General features: G+C 38.2%; 1 protein-coding gene across 8 annotated transcripts in view; it reads right to left on the bottom strand.

The window, feature by feature from the left end:
• The window catches only part of ATP9B (ATPase phospholipid transporting 9B (putative)), a 468,039-nt gene that overhangs the window by 385,895 nt on the left and 64,965 nt on the right, over positions 1 to 17,179 (bottom strand). The gene's annotated exons all lie outside the window — the stretch shown is intronic.

Raw genomic sequence — 17,179 nt, forward strand, 5'->3', positions numbered from 1 at the left:
AAGATTTCGGAAAACCAATCACAAGTAAAGAGACTGAATGAATCATCAAAAACTTTCCAAAAAAGAAAGTTCAGGACCAGATGGCTACACATGTGAACACCACCAAGCATTCAAGAAAGAATCAGCACCAATCTTGCCCAAAATTTTCAAAAAATTGAAGAGGAAAGAGAGCTAATATACTGGTTTGAAAGTATTATGTACCCCAGAAAAGCCATGTTTTAATCTTGATTTAATCTTGTGGGGACAGCCACAGTAGAAACTTTTGATTAAATTATCTCCACAGAGACATGACATGCCCAATCATGTGTATGAACCTTCTAATTAGATGAGATATGACACCACCTATTCAAGGAGGGTCTGGATTAGTTCACTGCAATCCATTAAAAGAAGAAATATTTTGGAGAAAGTTGAGAGCCAAAAGAGAAAGCCAATGTAGGTACTTGGAGAGAACTACCACAGTCCACAAAGCCAGAGACCTTAGGAGATCAAGAAAGAAAATGCCCCCAGGGAAGCTGCTTGAAACCAGAAGCCAAGGACCCCAGCGGAAGCCATTCCTCTGCTGACAAAGGTGTTCCAGAAACATCAGCCTGGGTGGGCAACAGTGGCTCAGTGGCAGAGTTCTCACCTTCCATGCTGCAGACCCAGGTTTGTTTCCTGGTGCTTGTCCATGGTTTAAAAAAAAAAAAGATACAGAACCATCAGCCTTTCTTGAATTAAGGTATAATTACCTGGATGCCTTAGTTTGGACATTTTCAGAGTCTTAGAACTGTAAACTTGCAACTCATGAAATGCCCTTTTAATAAGCCATTTCATTTCTGGAATATTGCTTTCTAACACCTTACCAAACTAATACAGCTACCTAACTCATTCTAAGAAAGCAACATCACCCTAATATCAAAGTCAGACAAAGATACTGTAAGAAAAGAAAATTACAGACCAATCTCTTTAATGAATTTAAATGCAAAAATCCTCAACAAAATACTTGCAAATTGAGTAATTGTGCTGTTGGCAGCACATTAAAAGAATTATACACCACAGCCAAGTGAGTTTTACTACAGGTATGCAAGGCTGGTTCAACATAAGAAAATCAAGCAATGTAATATAGCACATCAATAAATCACAGGGGAAAAAAACATGATCGTCTCAATTGATGTAGAAAAGGCATATGACATAATTCAACATCCTTTCTTAATGAAAACACTTCAAAGGGTAGGAGTAGAAAGAAACTTCCTCAACATAATAAAGGGAATACATGAAAAACAAACCACTTACATCATACACAATGGCAAAAGACTGAAAACTTACCCTATAAGATCAGGAAAAAGACAAGGATGCCCACTGCCACCACTGTTATTCAACACTGTGTTGGAAGTTGTAGCTAAGGCAATTAGGCAAGAAAAAGAAATAGAAGACATCCAAATTGGAATGCAACAAGTAAAATTTTCACTGTTTGCAGATGACACAATCCTATACATAGAATATTCAAAAGAAAATCTATGGCAAAGCTACGAGAGCTAATAAATGAGCACAGCAAAATGGTTGTATACAAGAGCACCATGCCAAAATCAGTAATATTTCTATACCCTAATAAGCAATCTGAGGAGGAAATCAAGAAAAAAGTTCCAATTACAACAGCAACCTAAAGAAACAAATACTTAGGAAAAAATTTTTAAAAAGACATAAAAGATCTATATATGGAAAACTACAAAACATTGCTAAAAGTAATCAAGGGAGATAAATTAATGGAAGAGCATACTGTGTTCATGGATTGGAAGACTAAATATAGTTAAGATGTCAATTCTACCCAAATTGATACGTTTAATGCAATACCAATTAAAATCCCAAGAACTTACTTTGAAGAAAATGAAAAACCAATAATAAAAGTTACTTGGGGACTTCCTGGAAGATGGCAGCTTAGTAAGACGCGCGGATCTTAGTTTCTTCTCCAGGACAGCTACTAGGGGAGTAGAAACGATACAGAACAGCTCCCAAAGCCACAAGAGAGAAAAAAAACACAGCGTACCCCATCCTGGAACGGCTGGCTGGCTGAGAGAAGTAGCTCGGGTGAGATCGCCGAGGCGCGCGGGCCTCACCGGGCGGGGTGGCAAGCGGCCGGAGTTACTCCCTTCCCCCTCCCTTCCCGGGCCGGCTGGGAGAATTGGAGAGGCGGTCCCGTGAAACAAAGGCGGCTGGCGCCCACACCACGTGCAACCCCCCGGACCAACTGAGAGAATTGGATCGGAAATCCCCAGGCCGCGGTGAACGGTGAAGGGTGGGGGAGGCCCCTTCCAAACCCGTGACTCCCGGGGAACGTGCACTCTCTCGGGCGGGCTGCTGCCGCTGGCGCCCTCCCGCCACGTTTGTCGCCCAGGGCCGACTAGGAAATTCGGACGGGCTCTTTCCCGGGCTGCGGCGACCAGCAACCCTCCCTGCGTTCGGACCCCGGGCCGGCTCAAGCCGCTTCGGCTAGAGAATTCCCCGGACGGCGAGAGTTTTCCAAAGTTTAAGGTCCCACAGCACCTTTTACTGGTGGGACCTGCAGACAAACGTGTGCCACGAGCGCCACCTACTGGGCAGGATAAGAAAAACAGAACCCAGAGATTTCACAGGAAAATCTTCCAAACTTTTGGATCCAATACCCAGGGAAATCTGTCCAAATGCGCAGACGCCAACAGAAGATAACGGATCACGCTCAAATAATTGAAAATATGGCCCAGTCAAAGGAACAAACCAATAGTTCAAATGAGATACAGGAGCTGAGACAACTAATGCTAAATATACGAACAGAAATGGAAAACCTCTTCAAAAACGAAATCGATAAATTGAGGGAGGACATGAAGAAGACATGGGCTGAACATAAAGAAGAAATAGAAAAACTGAAAAAACAAATCACAGAACTTATGAAAGTGAAGGACAAAGTGGAAAAGATAGAAAAAACAATGGATACTTACAATGATAGATTCAAAGAGACAGAAGATAGAATTAGTGATTTGGAGAATAGAACATCAGAATTCCAAAAACAAACAGAAACTATCGGGAAAAGAATAGAAAAATTTGAACAGGGTATCAGGGAACTCAAGGACAATATGAACCGCACAAATATACGTGTTGTGGGTGTCCCAGAAGGAGAAGAGAAGGGAAAAGGAGGAGAAAAACTAATGGAAGAAATTATCACTGAAAATTTCCCAACTCTTATGAAAGACCTAAAATTACAGATCCAAGAAGTGCAGCACACCCCAAAGAGATTAGACCCAAATAGGCGTTCTCCAAGACACTTACTAGTTAGAATGTCAGAGGTCAAAGAGAAAGAGAGGATCTTGAAAGCAGCAAGAGAAAAACAATCCATCACATACAAGGGAAACCCAATAAGACTATGTGTAGATTTCTCAGCAGAAAGCATGGAGGCTAAAGACAGTGGGATGATATATTAAAATTACTAAAAGAGAAAAACTGCCAACCAAGACTCCTATATCCAGCAAAATTATCCTTCAAAAATGAGGGAGAAATTAAAACATTCTCAGACAAAAAGTCACTGAGAGAATTTGTGACCAAGAGACCAGCTCTGCAAGAAATACTAAAGGGAGCACTAGAGTCAGATACAAAAAGACAGAAGAGAGAGGTATGGAGAAGAGTGTAGAAAGAAGGAAAGTCAGATATGATATATATAATACAAAAGGCAAAATGGTAGAGGAAAATATTATCCAAACAGTAATAACACTAAATGTTAATGGACTGAATTCCCCAATCAAAAGACATAGATTGGCAGAATGGATTAAAAAAACAGGATCCTTCTATATGCTGTCTACAGGAAATACATCTTAGACCCAAAGATAAACATAGGTTGAAAGTGAAAGGTTGGGAAAAGATATGTCATGCAAATAACAACCAGAAAAGAGCAGGAGTCGCTATACTAATATCCAACAAGTTAGACTTCAAATGTAAAACAGTTAAAAGAGACAAAGAAGGACACTATATACTAATAAAAGGAACAATTAAACAAGAAGACATAACAATCATAAATATTCACGCACCGAACCAGAATGCCCCAAAATACGTGAGGAATACACTGCAAACACTGAAAAGGGAAATAGACACAAATACCATAATACTTGGAGACCTCAATTCCTCACTCTCATCAATGGACAGAACATCTAGACAGAGGATCAATAAAGAAATAGAGAATCTGAATATTACTATAAAGGAGCTAGACTTAACAGACATTTATAGGACATTACATCCCACAACAGCAGGATACACCTTTTTCTCAAGTGCTCATGGATCATTCTCAAAGATAAACCATATGCTGGGTCATAAAGCAAGTCTTAACAAATTTAAAAAGATTGAAATCATACACAACACTTTCTCGGATCATAAAGGAATGAAGTTGGAAATCAATAATAGGCGGAATGCCAGAAAATTCACAAATACCTGGAGGCTCAACAACACACTCTTAAACAACGAGTGGGTCAAAGAAGAAATTGCAAGAGAAACTAGTAAATACCTCGAGGCAAATGAAAATGAAAACACAACATATCAAAACTTATGGGATGCAGCAAAGGCAGTGCTAAGAGGGAAATTTATTGCCCTAAATGCCTATATCAGAAAAGAAGAAAAGGCAAAAATGCAGGAATTAACTGTTCAATTGGAAGAACTGGAGAAAGAACAGCAAACTAATCCCAAAGCAAGCAAAAGGAAAGAAATAACAAAGATCAGAGCAGAAATAAATGAAATTGAAAATATGAAAACAGTAGAGAAAATCAATAAGACCAGAAGTTGGTTCTATGAGAAAATCAATAAGATTGATGGGCCCCTATCAAGATTGACAAAAAGAAGAAGAGAGAGGATGCAAATAAATAAGATCAGAAATGGAAGAGGAGACATAACTACTGACCTCACAGAAATAAAGGAGGTAATAACAGGATACTATGAACAACTTTACGCTAATAAATACAACAATTTAGAGGAAATGGATGGGTTCCTGGAAAGACAGGAACAAACAACTTTGACTCAAGAAGACATAGATGACCTCAACAAACCAATCACAAGTAAAGAAATTGAATTAGTCATTCAAAAGCTTCCTAAAAAGAAAAGTCCAGGACCAGACTGCTTCACATGTGAATTCTATCAAACATTCCAGAAAGAATTAGTACCAATTCTCCTCAAACTCTTCAAAAAAATCGAAGTGGAGGGAAAACTGCCTAATTCATTCTATGAAACAAACATCACCCTCATACCAAAACCAGGCAAAGATATTACAAAAAAAGATAACTACAGACCAATCTCTCTAATGCATACAGATGCAAAAATCCTCAATAAAATTCTAGCAAATCGTATCCAACAACACATTAAAAGAATTATACATCATGACCAAGTAGGATTCATCCCACGTATGCAAGGATGGTTCAACATAAGAAAATCAATTAATGTAATACACTATATCAACAAATCAAAGCAGAAAAATCACATGATCATCTCAATTGATGCAGAGAAGGCATTCGACAAGATTCAACATCCTTTCCTGTTGAAAACACTTCAAAAGATAAGAATACAAGGGAGCTTCCTTTAAATGATAGAGGGAATATATGAAAAACCCACAGTTAATATCATCCTCAATGGGGAAAAATTGAAAACTTTCCCCCTAAGATCAGGAACAAGACAAGGATGTCCACTATCACCACTATTATTCAACATTGTGTTGGAGGTTCTAGCCAGAGCAATTAGACAAGAAAAAGAAATACAAGGCATCAAAATTGGAAAGGAAGAAGTAAAACTATCACTGTTTGCAGACGATATGATACTATATGGCAAAAACCCGGAAAAATCCACAACAAAACTACTAGAGCTAATAAATGAGTACAGCAAAGTAGCAGGTTACAAGATCAACATTCAAAAATCTGTAGCATTTCTATACACTAGCAATGAACAAGCGGAGGGGGAAATCAAGAAACGAATCCCATTTACAATTGCAACTAAAAGAATAAAATAACTAGGAATAAATTTAACTAAAGAGACAAAAAACCTATATAAAGAAAATTACAAAAAACTGCTAAAAGAAATCACAGAAGACCTAAATACATTGAAGGGCATACCGTGTTCATGAATTGGAAGACTAAATATAGTTAAGATGTCAATCCTACCTAAATTGATTTACAGATTCAATGCAATACCAATCAAAATCCCAACAACTTATTTTTCAGAAATAGAAAAAACAATAAGCAAATTTATATGGAAGGGCAGGGTGCCCTGAATTGCTAAAAGCATCTTGAGGAAAAAAAACGAAGCTGGAGGTCTTGCGCTGCCTGATTTTAAGGCATATTATGAAGCCACAGTGGTCAAAACAGCATGGTATTGGCATAAAGATAGATATATCGACCAATGGAATCGAATAGAGTGCTCAGATATACACCCTCTCATCTATGGACATTTGATCTTTGATAAGGCAGTCAAGCCAACTCACCTGGGACAGAACAGTCTCTTCAATAAATGGTGCCTAGAGAACTGGATATCCATATGCAAAAGAATGAAAGAAGACCCATATCTCACACCCTATACAAAAGTTAACTCAAAATGGATCAAAGACCTAAACATTAGGTCTAAGACCATAAAACAGTTAGAGGAAAATGTTGGGAGATATCTTATGGATCTTACAACTGGAGGCGGTTTTATGGACCTTAAACCTAAAGCAAGAGCACTGAAGAAGGAAATAAATAAATGGGAACTCCTCAAAATTAAACACTTTTGTGCATCAAAGAACTTCATCAAGAAAGTAGAAAGACAGCCTTCACAATGGGAGACAATATTTGGAAATGATATATCAGATAAAGGTCTAGTATCCAGAATTTATAAAGAGATTGTTCAACTCAACAACAAAAAGACAGCCAACCCAATTACAAAATGGGAAAAAGACTTGAACAGACACCTAGCAGAAGAGGAAATACAAATGGCCAAAAGGCACATGAAGAGATGCTCAATGTCCCTGGCCATTAGAGAAATGCAAATCAAAACCACAATGAGATATCATCTCACACCCACCAGAATGGCCATTATCAACAAAACAGAAAATGACAAGTGCTGGAGAGGATGCGGAGAAAGAGGCACACTTATCCACTGTTGGTGGGAATGTCAAAGGGTGCAACCACTGTGGAAGGCAGTTTGGCGGTTCCTCAAAAAGCTGAATATAGAATTGCCATACGACCCAGCAATACCATTGCTGGGAATATACTCAAAGGACTTAAGGGCAAAGACACAAACGGACATTTGCACACCAATGTTTATAGCAGCGTTATTTACAATTGCAAAGAGATGGAAACAGCCGACATCTCCATCAACAGAAGAGTGGCTAAACAAACTTAGGTATATACATACGATGGAATACTATGCAGCTTTAAGACAGGATAAACTTATGAAGCATGTAATAACATGGATGGACCTAGAGAACATTATGCTGAGTGAGTCTAGCCAAAAACTAAAGGACAAATACTGTATGGTCCCACTGATGTGAACAGACATTCGAGAATAAATTTGGAATATGTCCTTGATAACAGAGTCCAGCAGGAGGTAGAAACAGGGTAAGATAATGGCCAATTGGAGCTGAAGGGATACAGACTGTGTAACAGGACTAGATACAAAAACTCAAAAATGGACAGCACAATAATACCTAATTGTAAAGTAATCATGTTAAAACACTGAATGAAGCTGCATCTGAGCTATAGGTTTTTGTTTTGTTTTGTTTTGTTTTGATTTTACTATTATTACTTTTATTTTTTTCTCTATATTAACATTCTATATCTTTTTCGGTTATGTGGCTAGTTCTTCTAAACCAATGCATATGTACTAAGAAATGATGATCATGCATCTATGTGATGATGTTAAGAATTAATGATTGCATATGTAGAATGGTATGATCTCTAAATGTTGGGTTAATTTCTTTTTTTCCGTTAATTAAAAAAAAAAAAGAGAGAGAAGGGATAATTGGAGCTGAAGGGATACAGACTGTACAACGGGACTGGATATAAAAACTCAGAAATGGACAGCACAATACTACCCAATTGTAATGCAATTATGTTAAAACACTGAATCAAGCTGCATGTGAGGTATAGGTTTTTTGTTTATGTTTTTTTTTTCTTTCTATTGTTTTAATTCTTATTCTGTTGTCTTTTTGTTTCTTTTTCTAAATCGATGCAAATATACTAAGAAATGATGAATATGCAACTATGTGATGTTATTAAGAATTACTGATTGTACATGTAGATTGGAATGATTTCTAATTGTTTTGTTAATTCTTTTTTTAATTAATAAAAAAAAAAATCTTTAAAAAAAAAAAACAAAAAAAAAGTTACTTGGAAGGGTCGCTTGCCCTGAATACATAAAATGTCTTGAGAAAGGAAAATGAAGTAGGAGGTCTCTCACTACCTCACTGCTCTAGTTTGCTAGCTTTCTCTCCCAGCTTCTTGTTTTATGAAGCTCCCCCAGGGGCGTTTTCCTTCTTCCTCTCCACAGGTCTCTGGCTGTGTGGGCTCTGTAGCTCTTTCCAAAATGGTTTCCTCTTAAAGAGTGCCAGTAAGCAACCCCCCTTGAATGGGTAGGGAGATACACCTCCATGGAAATCATTTAATCAAAAGTTACCACCCACAATTGGGTGGGTCACATCTCCATGGAAACAATCAAAAAGCTCCCAGTCAGCAGCATTGAATGAGAATTAAAGGACACGGCTTTGCTGGGGTCCACCACAGATTCAAACTGTCACTCTCACTTTAAAGCATATTATGAAGGTACAGTGGTCAAAACAGCATGGTAGTGGCACAAAGGTAGATACACTGACCAATGGAATCAAACTGAGTATTCAGAAATAAACACTCTCATCTACAGACAATTAATTTTTGATAAGGTGGTCAAGTCGACTCAACTGGGACAGAGCAACCTCTTCAACAACTGGTCCTTGCAGAACTGGATGTCCATATCCAAAAGAATTAGAGAGGATCCCACCTCATACCTTACACAAAAATTAACTCAAATGGATCAAAGACCTAAACATTAGAGCTAAAACCATAAAACTCTGAGAGGAAAATATAGGGAAATATGTTACAGTCTTGTGATAGGAGGGGTTTCCTAGACCTTACAACGAAAGTGTGAGCAATGAGAGAAGAAATAGGTAAATGGTATCTCCTCACAAATGAATACTTTCGCACGTCAAAGGCCTTTTTCAGGTAAGTAAAAAGGCAGTCTACTCAATGAGAGACAATACTTGGAAATTACGTATGAGATATGAGTTTAATATTCAGAATATATAAAGACATCCTACAAAAAGACAAACAACCCAATTAAAATGTGGACAAAAGACATGGATAGATGTATTTCCAAAGAAGAAATACAAATAGCTCAAAAGTGCATGAAAAGAGGCTCAACTTCTCTAGCTATTAGGGAAATGCAAATCAAAACCACAATGAGATACCATCTCACAGCTCCTAGAATGGTCATTACAAAAAAAAGAAAACTGAAGACAGATTTTGGGGTGTTAGGCGGTCTATTCTCCTGCAACACATGTAGTAATAAACTCTTACTCTCTTGGAAACCCCGGCATCTCAGGAATTGGTAATTGTGCATGTTGGGCAGAAAAACTGACAGCCTTTGTCCGGTAACAATTTGGTGACACAGATGGAATGAACGCCTGAATCTCTGGAGCCCCAGCAAAGCAGGAGAGCAAGATAACTGTCCCTTTTGTGGACACTGGAGTTTCTCTGTTCGGCCAGCATTCTAGAGACTTTTGGCTCTTTAAGAAAGCCTCAAAAAGAGAACCCATTTCCAGATCCAAGCCCCAGGACCTCTGACTGGCAACAACTAGGTGAACTGAAACAGTGCACAACAGCTCCCGGGGCCACGACAGGGAATGGACACACAGCGTACCCCAGTCTGGACTGGCTACTCGGACTGCGAGACTCGGCTGCAGTGAGATCCCCGAGCAGCGCGGGATTTCGCGAGCAGCGGCAGCTGTGGCGGTCGGAGCTACTCCCTCCCTCCTTCCCGGGCCGGCTGAGAGTCTCGGAGAGGCAAGTTTCCCAAGCTGAGGCGGCTGGCGCCTGTCTTTTGCAGGCGGCTTCCTGGTCCGGCTACGAGTCTCGGATCAGAGGGCTACTCAAGCCGCGGTGAGCCTCCCCCGCGGGCGGCTTCCTGGTCTGGTGGGGAATTCCACAGGCCGCGTCGGCCGGTGACCAACGCCACTCCCCCGCGGGTGACTTCCTGGTCCGGTGGCGAATTCCCCAGGCCCGCTGCGGCCGGCGACCAGCCACAGGGTCCCCTCAAGCCGCAGCGGCTGACGCCCCCACCACGCGCGGCCCCCCGAACCAACGGAGAGAATTAGATCGGAAATCCCCAGGACGCGGAGATCGGTGACCGGGGGGATCCCTTGCAAACACGTGAGACAAACGTGTGCCACGAGCGCCACCTACTGGGCACGATAAGAAAAACAGAACCCAGAGATTTCACAGAAAAATCTTACAACCTTGTTGGGTCCGATACCCAGGGAAATCTGACTAAATGCCCAGACGCCAGCAGCAGAAGATAACAGATCACGCTCAGAAGATTGAGAATATGGCCCAGTCAAACGAACAAACCAATAGTTCAAATGAGATACAAGAGCTGAGACAACTAATGCTGAATATACGAACAGAAATGGAAAACCTCTTCAAAAATGAAATCGATAAATTGAGGGAGGACATGAAGAAGACATGGGCTGAACAAAAAGAAGAAATAGAAAAACTGAAAAAACAAATCACAGAACTTATGGAAGTGAAGGATAAAGTAGAAAAGATGGAAAAAACAATGGATACCTACAATGATAGACTTAAAGAGACAGAAGATAGAATTAGTGCTTTGGAGGATGGAACATCTGAATTCCAAAAAGAAACAGAAACTATCCGGAAAAGAATGGAAAAATTTGAACAGGGTATCAGGGAACTCAAGGACAATATGAACCGCACAAATATACGTGTTGTGGGTATCCCAGAAGGAGAAGTGAAGGCAAAAGGAGGAGAAAAACTAATGGAAGAAATTATCACTGAAAATTTCCCAACTCTTATGAAAGACCTAAAATTACAGATCCAAGAAGTGCAGCGCACCCCAAAGAGATTAGACCCAAATAGGCGTTCTCCAAGACACTTACTAGTTAGAATGTCAGAGGTCAAAGAGAAAGAGAGGATCTTGAAAGCAGCAAGAGAAAAACAATCCATCACATACAAGGGAAACCCAATAAGACTATGTGTAGATTTCTCAGCAGAAACCATGGAGGCTAGAAGACAGTGGGATGATATATTTAAATTATTAAAAGAGAAAAACTGCCAACCAAGACTCCTATATCCAGCAAAATTATCCTTCAAAAATGAGGGAGAAATTAAAACATTCTCAGACAAAAAGTCACTGAGAGAATTTGTGACCAAGAGACCAGCTCTGCAAGAAATACTAAAGGGAGCACTAGAGTCAGATACAAAAAGACAGAAGAGAGAGGTATGGAGAAGAGTGCAGAAAGAAGGAAAATCAGATATGATATATATAATACAAAAGGCAAAATGGTAGAGGAAAATATCATCCAAACAGTAATAACACTAAATGTTAATGGACTGAATTCCCCAATCAAAAGACACAGACTGGCAGAATGGATTAAAAAAACAGGATCCTTCTATATGCTGTCTACAGGGAACACATCTTAGACCCAAAGATAAACATAGGTTGAAAGTGAAAGGTTGGGAAAAGATATTTCATGCAAATAACAACCAGAAAAGAGCAGGAGTGGCTACACTAATATCCAACAAATTAGACTTCAAATGTAAAACAGTTAAAAAAGATAAAGAAGGACACTATATACTAATAAAAGGAACAATTAAACAAGAAGACATAACAATCATAAATATTTACGCACCGAACCAGAATGCCCCAAAATACGTGAGGAATACACTGCAAACACTGAAAAGGGAAATAGACTCATATACCAAAATAGTTGGAGACTTCAATTCACCACTCTCATCAATGGACAGAACATCTAGACAGAGGATCAATAAAGAAATAGAGAATCTGAATATTACTATGAATGAGCTAGACTTAACAGACATTTATAGGACATTACATCCCACAACAGCAGGATACACCTTTTTCTCAAGTGCTCATGGATCATTCTCAAAGATAGACCATATGCTGGGTCACAAAGCAAGTCTCAACAAATTTACAAAGATTGAAATCATACACAACACTTTCTCGGATCATAAAGGAATGAAGTTGGAAATCAATAATAGGCGGAATGCCAGAAAATTCACAAATACGTGGAGGCTCAACAACACACTCCTAAACAACGAGTGGGTCAAAGAAGAAATTGCTAGAGAAATTAGCAAATACCTCGAGGCGAATGAAAATGAAAACACAACATATCAAAACTTATGGGACGCAGCAAAGGCAGTGCTAAGAGGGAAATTTATTGCCCTAAATGCCTATATCAGAAAAGAAGAAAAGGCAAAAATGCAGGAATTAACTGTCCACTTGGAAGAACTGGAGAAAGAACAGCAAACTAATCCCAAAGCAAGCAAAAGGAAAGAAATAACAAAGATTAGAGCAGAAATAAAAGAAATTGAAAACATGAAAACAATAGAGAAAATCAATAAGGCCAGAAGTTGGTTCTATGAGAAAATCAATAAGATTGATGGGCCCTTAGCATGATTGACAAAAAGAAGAAGAGAGAGGATGCAAATAAATAAGATCAGAAATGGAAGAGGAGACATAACTACTGACCTCACAGAAATAAAGGAAGTAATAACAGGATACTATGAACAACTTTACGCTAATAAATACAACAATTTAGAGGAAATGGACGGGTTCCTGGAAAGACATGAACAACCAACTTTGACTCAAAAAGACATAGATGACCTCAACAAACCAAACACAAGTAAAGAAACTGAATTAGTCATTCAAAAGCTTCCTAAAAAGAAAAGTCCAGGACCAGACTGCTTCACATGTGAATTCTATCAAACATTCCAGAAAGAATTAGTACCAACTCTCCTCAAACTCTTCAAAAAAATCGAAGTGGAGGGAAAACTACCTAATTCATTCTATGAAGCCAACATCACCCTCATACCAAAACCAGGCAAAGATATTACAAAAAAAGAAAACTACAGACCAATCTCTCTAATGAACATAGATGCAAAAATCCTCAACAAAATTCTAGGAAATCGAATCCAGCAACACATTAAAAGAATTATACATCATAACCAAGTAGCATTCATCCCAGGTATGCAAGGATGGTTCAACATAAGAAAATCAATTAATGTAATACACCATATCAACAAATCAAAGCAGAAAAATCACATGATCATCCCAATTGATGCAGAGAAGGCATTTGACAAGATTCAACATCCTTTCCTGTTGAAAACACTTCAAAGGATAGGAATACAAGGGAACTTCCTTAAAATGATAGAGGGAATATATGAAAAACCCACAGCTAATATCATCCTCAATGGGGGAAAATTGAAAACTTTCCCCCTAAGATCAGGAACAAGACAAGGATGTCCACTATCACCACTATTATTCAACACTGTGTTGGAGGTTCTAGCCATAGCAATTAGACAAGAAAAAGAAATACAAGGCATCAAAATTGGAAAGGAAGAAGTAAAACTATCACTGTTTGCAGACGATATGATACTATACGTAGAAAACCCAGAAAAATCCACAACAAAACTACTAGAGCTAATAAATGAGTACAGCAAAGTAGCAGGTTACAAGATCAACATTCAAAAATCTGTAGCATTGCTATACACTAGCAATGAACAAGCGGAGGGGGAAATCAAGAAACGAATCCCATTTACAATTGCAACTAAAAGAATAAAACACCTAGGAATAAATTTAACTAAAGAGACAAAAAACCTATATAAAGAAAACTACAAAAAACTGCTAAAAGAAATCACAGAAGACCTAAATACATTGAAGGGCATACCGTGTTCATGAATTGGAAGACTAAATATAGTTAAGATGTCAATCCTACCTAAATTGATTTACAGATTCAACGCAATACCAATCAAAATCCCAACAACTTATTTTTCAGAAATAGAAAAACCAATAAGCAAATTTATCTGGAAGGGCAGGGTGCCCCGAATTGCTAAAAACATCTTAAGGAAAAAAAACGAAGCTGGAGGTCTTGCACTGCCTGACTTTAAGGCATATTATGAAGCCACAGTGGTCAAAACAGCATGGTATTAGCATAAAGATAGATATATCGACCAATGGAATCGAATAGAATGCTCAGATACAGACCCTCTCATCTATGGACATTTGATCTTTGATAAGGCAGTCAAGCCAACTCACCTGGGACAGAACAGTCTCTTCAATAAATGCTGCCTAGAGAACTGGATATCCATATGCAAAAGAATGAAAGAAGACCCATATCTCACACCCTACACAAAAGTTACTCAAAATGGATCAAAGATCTAAACATTAGGTCTAAGACCATAAAACAGTTAGAGGAAAATGTAGGGAGATATCTTATGAATCTTACAATTGGAGGCAGTTTTATGGACCTTAAACCTAAAGCAAGAGCACTGAAGAAGGAAATAAATAAATGGGAACTCCTCAAAATTAAACACTTTTGTGCATCAAAGAACTTCATCAACAAAGTAGAAAGACAGCCTACACAATGGGAAACAATATTTGGAAACGACATATCAGATAAAGGTCTAGTATCCAGAATTTATAAAGAGATTGTTCAACTCAACAACAAAAAGACAGCCAACCCAATTACAAAATGGGAAAAAGACTTGAATAGACACCTCTCAGAGGAGGAAATACAAATGGCCAAAAGGCACATGAAGAGATGCTCAATGTCCCTGGCCATTAGAGAAATGCAAATCAAAACCACAATGAGATATCATCTCACACCCACAAGAATGGCCATTATCAACAAAACAGGAAATGACAAGTGCTGGAGAGGATGCGGAGAAAGAGGCACACTTATTCACTGTTGGTGGGAATGTCAAATGGTGCAACCACTGTGGAAGGCAGTTTGGCGGTTCCACAAAAAGCTGAATATAGAATTGCCATACGACCCAGCAATACCATTGCTGGGAATCTACTTAAAGAAATTAAGGGCAAAAACTCAAACAGACATTTGCACACCAATGTTTATAGCAGCGTTACTTACAATTGCAAAGAGATGGAAACAGCCAAAATGTCCATCAACAGACGAGTGGCTAAACAAACTTAGGTATATACATACGATGGAATATTATGCAGCTTTAAGACAGGATAAACTTATGAAGCATGTAATAACATGGATGGACCTAGAGAACATTATGCTGAGTGAGTCTAGCCAAAAACTAAAAGACAAATACTGTATGGTCCCAATGATGTGAATCGACATTCGAGAATAAACTTGGAATATGTCATTGGTAACAGAGTTCAGCAGGAGTTAGAAACAGGGTAAGATAATGGGTAATTGGAGCTGATGGGATACAGACTGTGCAACAGGACTAGATACAAAAACTCAAAAATGGACAGCACAATGCTACCTAATTGTAAAGTAAACATGTTAAAACACTGAATGAAGCTGCATCCGAGCTATAAAAAAAAAAAAAAAAAATCAACTGCCTGTACATAGAATGAAAATACATTGCTTGATTTTGTTCCTGAAATTTTTCTGTTCTATGTCTAAATGTAAGTTTGAAGGCTTTCATACTTTTAATTAAAAAAATAGCCAATGAAAAAAAAAAAGAAAACTGATGTTTTTTTGTGATGTGGCAAGGATGTGGAGAAACAGGTACACTTATGTACCACTAGTGGGAATGCAAAAATTGGCAGCCACTCTGGAAGGCAGTGTGGCATTTCCTCAGGAAACTAAGTATAGAACTGCCATATGATGCAGCAATCCTATTAACTAGGCATATACTCAGAAGAACCGAAAGCAAGGACGCAAACGGTATTTGCAAATGTATGTTTATAGCGGTATTATTCATGATTGCCAAGAGATACAAACTGCCCAAATGGCTATCAATGGACGAGTGAATAAATAAACTGTGGTATAATACACACAATGAACTATTATACAGCTGTAAGATGGATAAAGTCATGACGTATGCAACAATGTGGATGAACCTTGAGGATATTTTGTTGAGCAAAATAAGCCAGAAACTAAAGGACAAATACTGTCTTACTAATATGAACAACCTCTAATGAGCATATACTGAGAATTCAACTCGAGAGCATAGTTTATCAGGGCATAGTAAATGGGCAGAGATTGGGCAATGAATGACTAAGGAGTGTAGGATGTTCACTAAGACTCACTGTAAAGGTGCCTAGACTGAAAGTTCTTTCATCTCTTCCTAAATTTTAACTGTTATTTCTCATTTCTGAGATCCTGTGCTCTTTGTGTATAACCTAACAGTATCCTGGAACTCTGGGTCTCTATGTGACATCTGAGACTCAGAGTTAAATTTTGGAGCTCAGAAAGTCAGCATTACTCCATATAGCAACTGTTAAAGAAGCTGAAAAGGAAATCAGACTTCAATGCAAGGCATGAATGAAATTCACCTGGTTAGGACTAAGTAAATCAGAACACTGGGTAAAAGATGATATTGTCTGTATTTCAAAACCTCAGCTTCTGTGTGAGTCCAAAGGAAGAAATCTTTATTTGGTACAAATTTAAATTTAACGTAGTATACTACCTAATTTAACCTGTCTGGGTCAGTTTATTTAAACAACATAATTACATGGAACCTAGAATAGGTTTATTAAATAGGTTATTAAATGCTTTTTCCATAATTTACTTGTAAAGTTACACAATACTAAATTGTGTGCATGGAATACAGCATAGTTTAAACAATTTATTGTTAGGCATTTGACTTTTTAAAATAATCTCTGCCATAAAAAATAATGGACATTCTATGGAATTTGTGATCAATCATTACTTCTTAAAGATAAATTCCCCCAATAAAAATGTTGAATCCATTTTAAGATCTTTGGTATATATAACCAAACGACTCTCCAAAAAGGCTACAAAGATTTATGTATTTAAACTAAGAGCAGAATAATTTTTACATTCTCACTGATGTTTAACACAAATATCTCTCCCAATTTTACCAATAACGGGAAAAGTTATTCACTTACTAATAAATTTGTACTTATATATAAAATTACTTTCATTTCTCCACCCTAC

Source organism: Tamandua tetradactyla, chromosome 18, assembly GCF_023851605.1.
Source record: "Tamandua tetradactyla isolate mTamTet1 chromosome 18, mTamTet1.pri, whole genome shotgun sequence".
NCBI classification, from domain to species: domain Eukaryota; kingdom Metazoa; phylum Chordata; class Mammalia; order Pilosa; family Myrmecophagidae; genus Tamandua; species Tamandua tetradactyla.